We start from the raw sequence: 17,621 nt of genomic DNA, 5'->3' as shown, positions 1-17,621 counted from the left end.
AATTGCTGGATGACACTTCTGCTTTCCATCCAATTCTCAACTTCTACTCATCAAAAAGTAACATACAGAGATGTCCAGTGCATTAGCCATTCTTGTCCTGGAAAGCAAACTTGACTGGTCAGCCTACGGTCCTGTTTATGGATTCTGTAACCAGAAGCACTGATAGAAATTTTCTAAGAATGATTTCCCATCAAAACACTCTAGCCAGAGACTAAGGATGCCAAGCTTCCTGGTTCTTCTGGCTCCACATCATCTTGCCAGGTGGGCAACTGGGGTCTGTATTTAATTTATTAAAACTATGAGGCATGCCAGATGTGGAAATGGTTCCGTATTTAGCAGGTGTGGTGTTACAGAATATACAATAGACAAAGATATTCCAGAGTGTGTTTTTACCCCAACTCAAAATGAAAACCTTTCCTGAAGTCAAGCTTTTCCTTTTCCTTACTCAGTTATAGTATACACCAATGCATAGCCTTCTTAAAATAAAAGCTTCATTGACTGCAACAATTGGAAATTACACAAATAACATTTTAAATTACAGCCTACACAAAGCCCTCTCTCTGTAAAATCCTTTGATGGCTAACCAGTATTGCTGAACTTCCTCATATACCCAGAGCATACTCGTGAACATTGTTCCTTCGTGTTGTGAAAGGGAACATATCCAATCCAGCCAAATTCAATTGTTTTTGTGAGTTCCTGGGCTTTTATCCCTCTGGCTAAGGGAGTCCCAAAGGCTCGGCAGCAGACAAAGGCAAGGTGCTCATGGCCAAGCGTGCTGCCATTGTGTTAACAACTCTCAGGTGACAAATGAATGCCTTATCTTAAGTCATCCTTTCCTATGCCTTTTCTTTGGGAGGGTTGGCCATATGGATGGCTCCTCTTCCAGGCCTCAATCAGGTTAAATCAACATATTCCTAGAATTAACATACAAAATCTAGGGCAACATAAGGTGTTCCTACATTATTCCCACACTTCAGTAGATGATTCTGCTTTCTGTAGTCAAAAACCAGACTCCTACAGTATAAATGATGGAGGTGGTGGACTCATGATCTAAGCACAGCCATGCACCTGGGAACTACCGGTGAAATAGCAAAGAAAGAAAACCACTTAAGATCGCAGAGGTAAACAAACTGTGGTTTACAGTTTTCTGCATGCTTTGGCTATGATTTTAATAATTTTGATTCCATCTGTCCCCTTTGATTTCTAAGATGTGTTTTTCATAGCTCTGTATACAAATGTGTGTGCAAATGTGCACAAATTGGTATTACAAACACACAGAAGTTGTATTGAAAGCTGTCATAGTGTTTTTGTAAGAGTATATTATGAAAGTCATTGTTTTCTTTTTCACATCCTCGGAAAAAAAAAATACATACATATATGGGTAAGCATTGTGGAATCTTAGCACAATTCACCTGCTCTCTATCATTCCTTCATTAATTTATCTTTCATTGAAACAAGTAAGAGATCCATGGATGTATCTTGAAAAAAAATATTTAATATAAATATTTAACATAAAAATTATACCTACAATGATACTGTGTGGTAACTCAGGCTTTCGATTTTGATCCTGAAGTTCTTAGTCATTTCATACTGCAGGATATTCCTGCCAAAGTGTGTATCCCAACTATGGCAGTAATTCTGAAATTTTTAGTAATGTGTTAATGAAAAACACTCTGTTTCTAGCATAATTTTGTATCTCTACCGATAACAGTAGATATGCTCTCCAAAATACACTGATAAAAATTACAACATATTTTATCAGAATAGAAATACAAATCAAACGTGTGGATAGCTTACACATAAATGTAGTTATCCCTGAATCAGGGTGATTTTTATTTTAGCATTTTTCTATCTGAGATCTTGGCTTTTTGTAGGACTCTGCAAGATCAGTGTTTTTGCCTTGCCTCTCCCTTTTCTTTTACTGTGTAACTGCCTTATACAAAGCGATATTTGTATGCCAACAGGTAATACATTTATGGAGTAGTCACCCAGACCTGACAAGTATTTCTTTTGAAAATTGCCCAAGGTGGGGTTATTTCGTCTGCTTTGACAAATTGTATATGCACTATCCACATTACGCTGTCACATCTACCTTAGGTTCATCAGTATCTTATTACTGATGCTGTTGTTTTCAAATCTAAATACAGTATGGGGAAAGTAAGCAAGCACACAAACAAACCTATCTTAGCAATAATTTTAAAAACAAAGCCCGAAACAATGACACTGTGCAATAGCCTTGAGTGATTTTTTTTTTTTTTATAGCTGTGTTCTAATTCTTCAGAGAACAGAGAGGGGAGCTTTGAAAAGGTGCTAATAGACCATGAATTTGCAGCAGTGTAGTTCACAGCTAAACACACTCCCACTTCAAGCTCGGGCAGGAAAAAAAATGAGGGCACCACAGAAGTGAATTAAAAATCATGCAAACAGTCCCAGCAACAACCAGGGCAGTAGCAGCTTATAAGATCAGCTTCATTTGGCAGGGTGCCCATCATACCATGACCTAAGAGGGCCAGAGCAGGAGGATATCTTATCGCTTGCAAAAAGAGGATGGGGCGGGCTGCCACGGGGAGGGATGGAAGCAAAAGAAACATATTTTAAGCCTGTGTTGAATTAACTTGTTTTACAGAACACTGACAGCAAACTTTTAGGTCTTCTAAATGTGTTCAGAGAGTTCTTCTGTAATTTATTTTAGACTGTAGACAAATATTCTCTCTGGATCAGCTGCGCTAGTGGGAGAGATTACTATCGCAATGCCCCTCCTCCTGCCTGGGGGTCTTGTCCCCTCAAATCTCCCAGAGATGCTCATGTGCGTTCTCCAAATGAGATCGTGGTTCCATGACAGTCTAATCCGATCTAAGCTGGGGCTGCCACAGTCCCTCCATCCCCAGCTGCTGCCCTTTCCCGTGCCAGCAAAGATGTTTGTCTGGTCCCACACTGAACTGGTTCAGAAAAGACAGAACTAACTCAAAAAATCATAACACTTCCCTACCAGTTCAGCTCCCTGTGGAGTCAAACAAGCACCAGTGCTGGTGCAAGAGGTGGGGTGGGGATATACATGATGCAAAGCCAGGCTGCAACAGCTCTGGTTTGGATCAGCTTAAACCATCTTGGAACCACACTCCAGGCTGGGCTGGCCAACGCCTGCTATTTAAACTACTTGTGCTGATCTAGCTCTTTCTGCCTGGCTCAAGTTTGGGAGTGGTCCTAAAAAAAGCTTCCTCATCAGATCAGGAGGGGTGGGCAGCCTCCCCTCACTATCAGTAGCCCTTTCCTCAGACACACCTGCACTCAGGGTTTTGTGGAAATGGCCTCATGTGATCCGTGAAGCCTACAGGGAGTTTCTGCATTCTTCTGGCAGGACAGGCCACAAGATGAGCAGTCCTCCATGTTGAGCTGGGGGAAGCTCCCTCTCAGGGGCAAAGCCAAACTCCCAAGCATCCCACAACAGCAGGGCACTCTGGGAAGCTGTGATGAACTACCAGGATCCAAGCCCAATGTGACAGATGACTTGAATGTAAAGAGATGCCAAGGAAAGATGGTAAAGGAAGGAACACGTCAAAGTCTACCTGGACTGGAAATTGAAATAATTTCTCCCCCTTTCTGAAGTTTACCAGGTTTTTCATCAGAGTAGTAAGGCAGTAAGCAAAGTGGTTTGGTACTTGCTGACTTGTTTGCGCACATCATCACATCTGATGTGTGCATGCTGGCACAGAGATGGGGAGGAACACACAATAACAAACAGCAAACATGTAATTAAGACAGTTTTACTACCTCCAAAGGTCACCTGCTTCTTTCCAGTAGTAGCTGTGGAATAGTTTCGAGCCAAAACTCTGGAGGGCAAAATCAAGGATACCCAAATTAGCCACTAGAGAGGGAGAATATCCCACAAGATATACCTTGTGTCTTTACTTGAAAGGTGGGTTTAATTGCCAGCTCTTCCACAGTCTTCCCTCATCCCCTTAGTTTCACAAGTATTTAGTTCTGCTGGACCCACACACATCTGTGAAGAGTACATTCTACAAAGTATTGTGATGATAGACACATTAGGAACTGGAGATGCTCAGACAGCAGAGTGATGAGGACTATATAAAGCAATCAAGAGAGAAAAAAAATTGTAAGTTCAAGGAATGAGAGAGGAAAGACTGGATTCACTGGGAAAAGCACTTGAGCTTCTGAGGAAACAAAGGGAGAAACCAGTCAAGTTAGAAGAAAACCCTGAAGCCACCTTTAGAAGTCAGCCTTGGTACTGGGAGGCAAGTCTATACCTACAAGTTCCCAGCCTGTGACATTTCACTTACAGCAGCACATCTGAATGGTTGAGTGATGTGGCTTGGGAAAGGAGCGGGAGTAACATTGCTCAGATTTCAAATTGTGTGAGGCAGGAAAATATCTTAATAGCCTGAAACTATTGCAACGTTTGCTGGGGGGAGGGGAGCAAATCGAAAACATTTATACTGGGAAGGGAAGGAGGAGGAAGAGAGAAAGATGTAGTCAGGGCTAAGTTCAGTAAAGCAAAAAGTCTAACCTATATGCTTCCAGCACTGTTTACTAGAATGAAGACACTAGAACTAAAATTACTTTTTTTAAATAAGTAAAACTGTTCAGCTTATTGTCAAACAGCCAGTTGTTTATTGCCAATTTATACCCTAAATGTCTTTGCGTTGAGACCACTGTCCTGTTCAGGGGGTAATCCAGTGGCCAGCCCAGAACTGCCCCTTAGGTGCACTTCATTTGTAACACAATGGAGATTTGCATGCTCTGTCATAAGGGGCATGCTCTGAACTGTATTGACACTCAAGCCAAGAATGTTATCTGTTCCCTCTCCCTCCCCGGGCCCCCCCCAAAAAGTTGAGTTCTGCTTTTTCACTGATTCTCAGGAGAAATATAAAGATCTTCTCTGCCAGTTGCAGATGTGTTCTATTTTTTCCCTACATCAGAGCTTCTGAATCACTCTTAATAATAGGCAAAGGCTATTCATACCAAATGGGGAAGTTCTCACACACTATGATGATAAAGCATTTCATCCATTTGAAAAAGGAAAAAAAAAAGAAGAAGAAAACACTACCCACAGAACTGCAACATCACATCATCTGCACTTTGCTGAATGTTCACAGAACAACATTGGAAGTCATTGAAGTGTCAGATAGTGATTTCATCATGTGTCAGGCCTCCCACTAATAAATGATTCATCTTTCTCAGTACTGACACCTCAAAGAATTAAGGAGGAGAAGAAAGAAATTCATAAACTTTAAAGTGAGAAGTACTCTACTGATATTATACTTCCCAAGTAAATAGAAGCTTATGCACACACTAAGAATGTGTTTAGAATTTAACCTTCCATTTATCTGAAGTGTACTTTTAACTTTTAAAAGTGAATCTATTACAGAAAAAAGGTATCATGGAATTCCATGTGTATTATATCACCATAATACACAGAGGTAAATTGCTCAATTTACAAATACAAGATTTCACACACCCCACCCCCCCAGCTTTGTGAACTGAAACTGGAATTGGGAAGAAATCTTTTCTGGTTTACATAGCAGTGATTAACAGTATGTTGGTGACAATAAGCCTGCCCCAACCTCTGCATACTGATTACAGTTGTAAAAGCAAATCTAGCTCCTCTTGAAGGCGATGAGCGACTTACAATTGACTCTAATGGAAATGGGACTGGAAGGAAATTTGTCATTTTAATAGGAACTTACATAATCGTTCTTTGATGCTTCATAAAGCCAGAACATCTTCCATTGATGACAGTAGCTCTACTGGATGAACAGGACTAACTAGTAATCCAAACTTACTTCTCCCAGAAGGTATGAACTTAAATACAGACCCAAACCAGGCAATGTACTTAGCAAGATACTACCATTTTTGCTTGGTTTGCTAGGACACTGAAGTTTGTGTAGTCACACACTGAGTTTCCAGTTAATTTTTTTTCTATTTCAACAAAATGCAGTAGAGATATAGAGGTCTCAAATTCCCATATTCTTTGTAAAAAATAAATAGCTAGGAGAAGAAAGAGGTTCTAAAAGTGTCCTAACTGAAAAAAAAGCTGTAACATGAATTTAAACCTTATGAAACATTAAAGAATCCACATGGGAGAGACACCTAACAAATGACCCCGCTGTAGGAAAAAAGAGACAATTGTAATTCACTATGAAACCATGAGACATCAACCTATGGAAAACCAGGCTTTGCTGGCTCTGCCACTAATAGAGCTCCTTTGGCTGCAGGAGGGTTTTTTTTCCCCTCATCAAAACAACATCTATTATAAACAAAACACTTCAATCAGTAGACTCAAAGCTGGAGAAGCATATAGATACAGAATTTATCCCACTTGATTCCTCTCCTGGAGTGGGGAAAAGAATTAGATGAAGATGATAAAGTTTGGACTTGGACTCAGAGGCCCCGTTCTCAGCAGAAATAATTAGGCTGGTAGGAAAACTGCTGGGGACAGAAAAAAGCCACAAGCCCCTGAGGTCTCATGTCCTAAGCAGGTACTTATTTCTTTGGCTCACTCTGAATATGTGTACCAGAGGTACCAACATGATGAATGGAGTACTTACAAGCAGTAATATACAAAAGCATATTATTCTTTGCTGTTCCCCCACCTCTTGTTTTGGCAGAATTAATCTGGGCATCCTGTGTAAAGATGATGTCCAGTTTCTCCATCAGTTTGATTTAGCATGACCTCTTCACTGTCAGCAGAGGAATGTAAAAGACTGCAATGAACATTTGTATGTAGGAAAATTTACATGGCTGTGGGGCAGGATGCCTGGATGATCAAAAAGAAAAGAAAATATTAAATACTTAAAACACTTTACCATGAAATCGCCTTCTCCCCCTTCCCCCACCCTCCCCCCCATGTTAAATCAGGTAGAAAAGTGTGATAATATTAAGGCTTAATCCAATTTAAATAAATTATTTTCTTGTAAATGTTAAAACAATCATTACATGCATCATTTACCCCCCTCCTCTGCCCATAGTCTTAAATTATGCTCCATTATATCCAGATGGAAAAAATATGCAGAAATGTTTCTTAAACATCAGAAATTTTGTTTTTGATTATATTCAGAGGTAAAAGTCATTAAGGAGTCCCAGAAAAAAAAAAAAAAAAAATCTTAGAAAGCATTATGGGATTTTGTGTAGCAAACTTAATTAAGAAATTTCTTTGCTAGGTTACCAACAATATTTTATTACAAGCTTAAGGTATAAGATTGTTATAGCTCTCTGTCGTGCTTGGCAGCAAAGAAAGAACACATGCAAAGAACAATCTTGTTCTTACAATTAATTACAAATGTACAAATGAGTGATATATCAGACCCTGTCTACACTGCATAGTCATGCATTTATAACCATTTCACCATACACAGTTACTAAAAAGCATGCTTTGCATCTACAGTAGCTTGATACCACATCACAGCCACGAGTAGTTATGTTTATTCATGCACAGCTACCACCAGCCAGAACTATATGTATGCGTCAGTGCATTTTAGCAAAATCTGCATCAAATAACCAGTAGTGCAGGTCTCTTCAGCTAGTTTTTGTTTTTTAAGCGGGCAGACTGGAAACAAGGCAGGAGAAGGCAAGCCAGAAATGCATGGGTGGCAAAGGGCAGGTGGTGACAGACAGCAGTCTTCAGCCAGTGGCCACTCTGGGTCAGCTGATGTGGCGACAATCACCCAACACGGAATTGCTTAGCAACCCATCCTGTTTATCTCACACATCCTTACTGTCCCAAAACTGTCTGCCACAGAAGGGGTGAGGAATTCTCTCCCCACTGGCAACATAACTGGCTGAGGGGGAAACACCTGAGCCCTGGGCACTGCGAAGTCCCTGGCTGCCAGTGGGCCCCACAGCTAGTGGGGACCCCCACTTGCGGTCTGAGGATTGCCATTGGAAGAGCCCTGCAAGAACATTTCTGCAGCATAGCAACCTGCAGCATGCGGGACAATGAGCAACGGGACACTAATGAATTCTCCTAAGTAGAGAAGTCCATCCTAAATCCTCCCCTCAGAAATCTCAGTTCATCCAGCGGGGTTACTGAATCACAGCGAGGTGCCAAGTCTGGGTCTCCAGCAAGCGTGGAATACAGATAGCTACAGAAGAAAGAACAGTCAAAGGGTGTCCACTTCAAGACTGAACGAAGTCATGAACCAACCAGAAATCCCTGCTACGGCTACAAAGACACTGGCACCTACACACACTCGTCCCTGTAGACACAGGCCTAACTACACATTGCTCAAGGCTTATAACACTGATCTCACAGGCAGGATTTAAAAATCGCCAATCTGCTACTGTCTCCCCAGGCCAGCAAAAGATATTTTGTTTTAACCTCACGCCTTCAGTTCATGCTTCTCCCTAGGAACATTTGTTTCACTCAGCTGTCCAAAGCCAGTCCTAGCCATGAGACTGAATAACACCAGTCTCATTGAGAAGTGTTTCAACAAACCCAAACCACTGCAGCTCTGAGCACGTAACTTGCCAGACAGTTTTCCTGGTTATAGAGGGAAATCCAGCCTTTGACTCACTGGTAAGTAAGTACATTCCCACGCCATTTCCTCATCCACACAATTCCTTCGTCCTGAACTGTTTGCTAAGAAAGCCTGAGATTATTTGTGTTTGGCTCCATGCAGAGAAACTACAACATACAAACATATAATTATATAGCGATGAGATGCTCCAGTTCCCAAAGCCATACATTCTAAACAAGATTATCTTGGTTTTAAAATTCATCTTCCCTGGTTCACAAGATGAGCCATCTCATGGCCCAGATAGGCAAGATGACATATTACAGTTTATGTTATGATTACATAAATTACCAGACACGCACTTACTAGAAAGGGCTACTAGGGCTGTTGCCCACACTTTTCATGACAGCTGCAGGCGTCATGTTCTCCTGTCAACTGATGGGAGAATGGTATAGGAACTTAATAAGACAAGCATATTTTTAATTTACAGGCAACACTGGCAGTTTGAAAACTTTTAAATTAACGAACGCAACTGACTGGGTACATGTATGCTGCAAAGCTGGCTAAACCGTTTTGGGTACCAGAGGCAGACTTGGATTTCTGCACTAATTTACCATCACGCAGAAGTAATCTAAGGGCAAACAATCATACTTTTCAGTGGGATAAATGAGCACATCCAGACCCCTCTCCTTCATCAGCTAGACTGCCAGGAGTACTCAAATTGGCTTGTTCCAAGCTAGCTTTGGTGCCCCTGCAATCTGCAATCTAGATCTAACCTTTGTTTTTTGGAAATGCCACAGGCGGAGCGACTCCCACCTCACCATCCCGCCTGTAGAGCCGTGGGGAGCCATCACTACAGCAGATCTGGCAGAGCTGAACTGGAAGAGGGAAGAGAGGAGATGCTGGGATGCTGCCCACAGGGCCTGCAGACCTGCGTGTGTACTTCTGATCCTGGGGAAGCAAAAACCTGATCAGTGCTCTATGCTGCTCTCTTGGCAATACACAGGCTTCAAAAAACATGTTTCCATTGTGACCACATATTCACTTTAATAAACAAACTTTAATAAAACAAACAATTAAAAAAAAGGCAGATCCTCTCACACAGCATTCCCCGCAAGCCAATTACAGAGAACCACTCTCGTGGGCCAGGGAGCAATCTCTTCCCAGGCCAGGCACCAAGCAGGAACGGAGCCTGCCGCGGCTGCTGGGCAGGAAGGGCTGGGCCCACTGGGGCTTTGAAATAAAACAAACAGCTTGTTTGGCAGATAGCTTTTTCTTTGTGGACTGGTCAGCAGGAGGCATCGTGGAAGCTGGCTGGTGACTTGAGCAAGCCCGCTGCCTTCCTGGTGTGTTGTGTCCGCGTCAGTGAAGAACAGAAATCTTAAGCTGTACCCAAATCCCTTAAGAATTATAATGGCATGACCAACACTTGGTTGGGCCACCCTTTCCCTGTTGTTGCTGATATTTTAAACCTAATTCAGCTTTGCCATGACTCACTCATGCCCAATATCCTTAATCTACAAACACTCAAGGACGATAATTCAGCTTTATTATCCATATTCCCTGGGCTCACATTTCATAAACTATAAGCACAGTCAAGAAAGAACAATTCCTAAAATAGCCAGGCATGTACATTTCCACCCTCTCTTCAGGAAAGCAGTTCAAAAACATAGGTCCTACAGGTCCTTGTAACACTTAAAATTGCTAACCCAAACCTCTTGATAGCAGCAGGCGGTATCTTCAGAAACAGCTGGAGTTTTATCTTAGCCTCTCACACCAAGCTACTACATACCATCAACCGTGTTTATATAGGCACTGCAGTGACAGAAGACATAGCATGAACCAAGCAGAGCACAAATTCCGGTTCACATCAGCAGAAGACTTTGAAACTGCGCATCTGTCCTGGTTTCGGCTGGGACAGAGTTAACACATACTACGAATTCAATAAAAACAACAGAGACCACCACTGGAGTTATTATAACTGGCTATCACAAACAAGAAATAAACATACCCAAGTTTTCAGGCAACAAAAGCTATTACTAAGAACAAGCAAGTTGTTCTCGTACTTTATTTCCTACACTCTCCTCTTTGCTTAATGATTTCAGGGTCTCGACTCTTGTGCGGTGCTGGGGTACCTCAAAAACTGGTCAAAAATCAAAAGGAGCTGAGAGCATCCAGCACCCTACAGGATCAGGCCTTATCTATGCTGTTATTAAACACTGAATTGTCTGATGAGCTTCCTTATGACTACAACAATAATTTGCTGTTTCTGTCCTTTCAGTAGGAGCCACCACTATGTGTGTGTTACTTGATTATTTACAAACATGACCTTTTATTAAAAACACAGCCTCCACTGTGCTCAAAATTAATTCTACTTGGCTGTAACACAAATGATGTCTCAAATGTGTGAAATTTATGGTCAGTTACTACGCAAAATGATGGCTAAACTTTGGCTAGTAAATTGGACGCCAGCAGCGCTGCCCCTGCCAGCACTGGAGCCGAGCTTGAGGCCTGATTCACCACTTTTCCACACTACTCATCAGCTGGAACCGGCTCTGGGCAACTGAGCTGGGTTTTTTTCCAACAGGAAAACTGAGCGTGTCCTATGCTTGAGAGGAGCATCATTACTGCCTATAAAGACGGGCTCGAGCATGCTACATCTCATCTCAGAGCCATACGTACTCTCTCTTTGCAAATTAAGCCACCTCAAATAAGACCACCTTACTTCTTTCCTAGAAAGGCCTCGATGTCACCTGCTGCTAAGGCAAACGGCCCTGGAAGAGAGGCTCTGCTGACACCGAGCTGATGTGCAGACAGGAAAGGCAGACATACAAATGGCAGGTTTGTGGGGTGGCACTGGCTGAACCAAGAGTCTCTAGAGCCTCCAGTCTACCCTGGAGCATAAAAACCTGTGTTACCTCTTCCCTTCCTCCCCCAAAATCACCAGATAACTTTCACAGCGAAGCTAGCCCTTGCCACTTTCTGGTTACCTATTCCCTGCACCTTTCCCCAGTCCTTCTCCCTTCTCACAACATCTTTGTCTCTCTGCACTCACACCAGTCCCACCCTCTACCTTCCCCTCTCGATTCTCCCCCCTTTCCCGTGCCCCTTGCCAACAACAAAATGTCGGCAAGGCAATCATCTTTTCCTCCCCTGCTCCAGCACTGCCCCATATCTCTTTTGTCCATGCTGGGCTCCCTTGGGTGCCATGTCCTGGCCACTTATGCACATGCTGCAGCGTATCACACCAGTTTGGGCAGCCCTACCATTGCATAAAGGGAAGGGCAGAGGTGGCCATGAAGAGATCCTCCCCTTGCCCATCTAGCCAGCGTTGTCCTCCGATCACAACCTAGACTGCACTGGTCCCATGAGCCTAATCTTCCTCGTGGCTCAAAGTAAGCATTACACTCTTCATAAGGCTGGAGGGGGAAGAGAAGAGGGAAGAAGAAACGTAACTTTCAAATGGGCAAAGAAAAGGAAGAAAAAGAGAAGGAAGAAAGGCGGGATGGAGTATTTATCTCAGTCCCCTCTTCCACCCACTAAGACACACTCCTATTCCCCTTCTTCCACGTAGAGCTCTTATTTAAGTGTAAAAGCATCTTACTTCAATTTAATGAACTGATTAAAATTACCAACTCAACTAAAATAGTTCACATTTACGCAAAATAACAGTTTGTGCAGCAACTTGCACTGAAACAAAAACCCGACGTTTATACCAATTTGATCATTTTTGTTCAAGCTTGTGTGCCTCAAGGGTTACTGTCCCACAGTCCTACTTCTCAACAGATGCAGGGCAACTAAGCAAACTGCAGTAAATGCTGAACAATGTGGCAAGGACAAGCACCCTTACATTGCCAGCTGTAAAACGCAGTGAAATAAAATGTGAAGAAAAGCTGACATAGTACTAAATTCAGCAGTGAAAAGGCAGAGAAAGAACCAAATGAAGAGATACTGCTTTTTCTGCGATGCTCGCACCAAGAACATCATGACTGTCCACAAGCGCTATGTTTCCATCAGTTCTGTCAGCTGGAGGAATATTAGCCCCATTTCACACAGTGTAAACTGAGGCAGTCAGAAATTAAGATCTGAAAGAGTCTTAAAGTACCTAAACCCCGATTCTTGCTAGTACTAAGCATTGCGTATTCTTTGAGTGTTAAAAGGATACAGCTTTCAGCAGCCTTTGGTGCCGATGCACATGTGTAGTCCTAAGAGAACCCATAAAATGAGGAACATAATGCAAGAGCTACAACAGGAACACTTTAGCAACCACAGACATATTTATTTCCCCATCTCCTCTTCTACATTTTCAAGTTGGGGAATAAAGTATCCTCCACACTAGGAGATTTGGATCAAAGAGCTATGATGGTCACAAGTCACAACTCATCACCCACCTGACAATCGTAGCTATTTATGTACAAATTAGTAGTGCTGACCTGGCCACTATTAAAAGATTGATGTAAATGGCTTATCCAGCATCACACTCCTTGGCAGAGAATCAACTTCTCCAAAGCAACATTCAGCTGCCTTAACAATTAGATTATGTCTTCCCTTCTTGCATTCATAGGAACACAGGAGGGTAAGAGTTCAACAGACAACACTCTCCTTCAGCATGTACTCTAATTCATCCCCAGAGCAGACTTGTTTAATACACTGAATAAAAACCAATCAACCTATGCGGGGGCGGGGGGAAGGTATGCAATCTATTTTAAGATTATTACAAAGCAATATATAGATGTATGGATGGAATTAAGATTGCATAAGCATTTCCTAATTCTGGCATTTTGTAACTTTTGAGTGCTTAACTTAGCCACTTTAATATCCTTTCACTCTGACCATCTGTGTAGTGTCTGTCTCCACGTGTATGTAAGGTTGCCTCAGGGATCCTGGACATGCTAGGCACCATGTCTCCATTGCCCAGAGGACTTTAAATCACATGCATAAATCTACGCTGCATGAATCCAGCCTTATTGTGCATGTGATACAGAATCTGCTACACATGTAAAGCGTAACTGCATGATGGCAGCTGCCTGTCGGGAAACCCTTAGGCCCAAATGCAGAGACACCACCTCGCGTGTACACTAGCTACTAAGTTGCATGGTCATTATGTATTTTACATATATATTTAACAAATGTGTACATTTATGCATATATTTAACAAGTAAAAAAGGTTGTGGGGAAGTGGCCAATCTGACTGCCAGCAACAGGCTACTCTTATCTCTATTTCCCCAAGGGAACAAATAAAAGGAAGTTCTACTTCCCTCTTCTGCAAGGGATTCATTCACAGCAGTAGCCATTTTTTCTCTCAGATATGTATTGTAATGCTATCTTTAATACTCTATTCCAATATTACAGTAATGCGCTATGGGACTTTTAAGACCAATGCAAAACAATAAGGCAGAATATGAATACAGGAGGGATAGGGTGTTTAAAGTGTGACAGAAAAGAGGAGGGGAATTCAAATTAGGGGATGTGGAAACCAGAATGTCGGGTCTAGACATCAACTCCAGTCAGTGGCAAGAACTAATCTGGAAAATTCAACAGTCCAGGTAGCTACAGGCAGAGGCCCCTCTCCGACAGCCTCCACATGCTTCTTACAAGAAAGAGTCAGCTGCCTGTGGTAAAGTTCTGTCTTCTCAAACACGAAACAAGATGCGCCATACATAAACGGTGTTGTAATTTGTGGCACAAAAAGCTACTCTGTAGGAACGGGTCTGGATTTTACAAACCTGGGGAACTACTTTTATAGTTTCTTTACCTACTTTATCAAGCTTCTAGGAAGCCATTCAAACCTCTAAAAATGAGAATTCCCATGCATTACTGTATCTCCACAGATAGCCAACCTGATATTAGGGCTAGAAACAAGTTCTGTATCCCACAGCGCAAAGCTACCAATCCACTCCCACCCTCATCCTTCTCAGTGTACAAAAAAGTTTTGCCTTTATCCACACAAGAGATTAGATCTCAGAATTCAAAGCTGCATCCCTTTCAGATGCAGAAAACCTGTTCAATGCTAGAGAACTTAATCTTGCCTTTTCTTAGGCAGGCATAATTCAGGTAAATATGCCACAGTTGAGGAAAAGGTATCCAGAAGTTATTTTTATGAACTGGTAAGCAGCCATCTGTCCACAAACAATCACAGCCTGCCCCCAAGACAAGGCTCCTTTATGGCTGAACTTGTCTGGCATCATGCCCTTTGTTTGCTGACTGGTGAATTATGGCTCATGAATTCACCCCATGTTCTTTCTGCCTTCACCGTACTGCTTGTGCCTATTGTTTTATCTGTTTGACCAAAAAGAAGAAACAACAACAAAAAACCTGAAATTATTATGCTTTGGTTTATAGTAGATCCTCATTTTCCTTATGAACTAAATATTCTTTTCTATTTATTTGTTTTGACCAGCAACCATACCAGGACCTTCCCCATTAGCTGACTGAAAATCTCGCCCCAAAACTCTGAAGACACCACAAACCATTTTGCATATGCATCTGCGTTCCAAGTTTGAAAGTGTCAAAAGCAGTAGTCCCTGATTAAAAAAAGAAGTGCAGTCATACATAAGTCAGCTATGATGAATGTTCTTTTTCTATAACCTCAAAGAGATTTTATCTGCATTGAGATGTGAAGTAGGCAAGTATTATGAAAGCTCTAGTAGCTGGAGAGGTATCACCAAGGTTCCTTCTTAATGAGGCTTCCTCTCACTTTTCACTGGAATCGTGTACTAGAAGATTATCTTATGTGCTAGAAAGTGACCATATTTCACCTCTTGCTCAGAGGTAACTGCACCTAGGATGTTTAGTATACACAAGTCCAAATGCACAATGCATAAAATGTGTTATTCTCATGCAAATAAATAATCCACAATATCATCACCCCCCCCCCCAAACCCACCAAAGAATAGTATCATATGTCAGACCACTAAGCCTGTTCTGGCCTTTGCGAGTTGTTGGAAAGGTTGACTCTGAACAGTGATAAAAACTAACTGTAGAACACATAAATCCAGTCTTGGGGCTCCTTTATAAGCCTGTGTAATTCCTTGTAAAAGGATTACATACAATGAAGAAATGAATGAGACGCAAACAAGGAAACTCTACCAGGCTAATGTTAGTCACTTCTCAAACATTTTCAAGGCACAACATAGCTGGAAGCGGCCAGGATGAAACTCACTATCAAATTAGAAAAAAAAAAAGTGATCAAATGTAATGGCAAACACTGACATCAGCAGCAGTTAACCTGTGATACTAACTGCTATTGTATCAGCATTTAATTAATTTTGTAAACCAGTTCAGCTTCAGTATTTAAAAGGTCAGTCTCCAAAACGCACACAAGCTAGAAGTGAAAGGCAAGATCCACTGCAGATACACGATACTCAGCATGTACATAAACGATGCTCTGTATAACAGGACACAAATGGAAATAGAGTCACGGATCTATGGACTAGGTTTCTGCCACCCAGCCTCGAGAAGAAAATTCATTAGTTTGCACCGACAGTAAACTCTTGTTCAACACATGGCACAAAAGCCAGCAGCAAACGTAGCAACACTCAGGAAGTAATCTCCAAAGCAAGGGGGGGGGGAAATAGTTGGTTTCGCTACCTTATGTTATTTGAGAAAAGCCAGGTAGGTTTGCTACAAGAAGCTTTTGCTCAATTGTTGACTTAGAAATACATGAATGACTTTGTCTCTTCTGGCTTTCCAAAATGTCTTCCAGAGAGAGAGAAAGAGTCACAGACTCATTATTATTAATTAAAGAAAACCCGAGACAAAAGTGTTTTCTCCCAAGTATGTCCTAGACCTTCAAGCTACATAAACATCTTAATAAAAATGAGGGCAGAAAGTTAAACAGTCCTACAAGAAATGTGCATATTTCCAATTTAAAGGAACAAAAATCTCTCTTCAGACTTACAGTTCAAAATAATGTATATTTTCCTACAAGAGGCCTAAAGAAAAGGCTTCAAAAGATTTAACTTGATCACAACTAGTATTGCCATAAAAGCTTGGTGTTGGATGAAGCCAAGGACAGATCTTTTTTCTTCAGTTTTTTATTAAACAAGACTAGGGAAAAAAGCCCCAAAATAATTAGTAGTAAGCATGAAGAAGTGAAGGGAAAACTAAGAAATTATGATATAACTTCATTTTTTCCATTTAGTGTCTTAAACATGATTTGCATCCTATTTCTAAGATAAAGTGAGAACACTATGCTCACTTATCTCTATAAGTGAGGAAGGATGGCCTCATGGTTAAGACAGAAGGCTAGGAACCAGTGAGTGAGGTTCTGGGGAGTCCTGGGTCTCATGCTCTCCTGACTTTGAGCACAGCCACTCAACAGCCTTACGCGAAAGCTTTTGCACCTACGGAGCCGAGGTGATGCTCTCCAGAAGGGATGTGAACATATAAACTGCATCTGGAAGACAGGGTAAAGTCCCTAAAGCTTTACATAAATGTAGGCATTAGCATAAGGGTATGTCACCTCATAGTTTGCGGTGAGTTGTACAGAAAAGCACAAACACCCACTGAGTACAGTGATACCTCACCAGGGAAATCTCTCCTTCCTCCCTGTCCCTGGAAGAGATGTAATCCACCACTAAAGAAATGTGTTTCCTCTGAAGATGCACCTTCCACTTCGCACCCAGCTTCCTGCTTTTTTTTTTACTGGAAAATAAAAACATAATCGAGCATTTGAACTTCAGGGTTTTGCACTGACATCAGGTTTCCAAGTCGCATGAGCGCCCAGCTAGCTCAACGGGACAGCCCAGGGCGAGCGCCCAGCCCCGGACCCAGCTCCCCTCGGCGCTTCTGCTTGTCGGGGAGGACGCCCGCTGCTCCTGGGCTCTCCGCGGCGTGCCCTAGCTCCAGCACAGCCGGGGATTTAAAAGCATACATCCACACAAAAAGGTTATTCTCCGGCGCGCCGGACCACCGGCCCGGCCCCGCCGCCGCCCGGCTCCCGCGGGGCAGCCCAGCGCGGCGGCAGAGGCGTTTCGGAGGGAGGAGGCGCGACCTCAGGATACCTTTGAGACACACCGAGCGAGCCTCGCACAGCACAGCCCGGCAGCCTGTCCTGAGCTGACACCGCCCGCCCGGCAGGCAGGCAGGCAGGCGGGCGGGCAGGCAGGCAGAGCGGGCGGCCCCGCGGCCGAGCCCGCCGCCGGCCGC

At 42.6% G+C, this 17,621-nt stretch overlaps 1 long non-coding RNA gene across 1 annotated transcript; it reads right to left on the bottom strand.

Moving 5' to 3' along the window:
- Window positions 1-3,766: 3,766 nt before the first annotated feature.
- On the bottom strand, window positions 3,767-17,106 carry LOC127013725 (uncharacterized). The gene is made up of 3 exons (XR_007766110.1): window positions 17,000-17,106; window positions 6,612-6,775; window positions 3,767-3,830 (listed from the first exon to the last, which is right to left on the bottom strand). It is a non-coding gene; the product is annotated as an uncharacterized LOC127013725 (long non-coding RNA).
- Window positions 17,107-17,621: the final 515 nt, after the last annotated feature.

Source organism: Gymnogyps californianus, chromosome 2, assembly GCF_018139145.2.
Source record: "Gymnogyps californianus isolate 813 chromosome 2, ASM1813914v2, whole genome shotgun sequence".
Classification (NCBI taxonomy): Eukaryota; Metazoa; Chordata; class Aves; order Accipitriformes; family Cathartidae; genus Gymnogyps; species Gymnogyps californianus.
The sequence above is the reverse complement of the archived record's forward strand: the minus strand, read 5'-3'. Positions and strand labels throughout refer to the sequence as shown.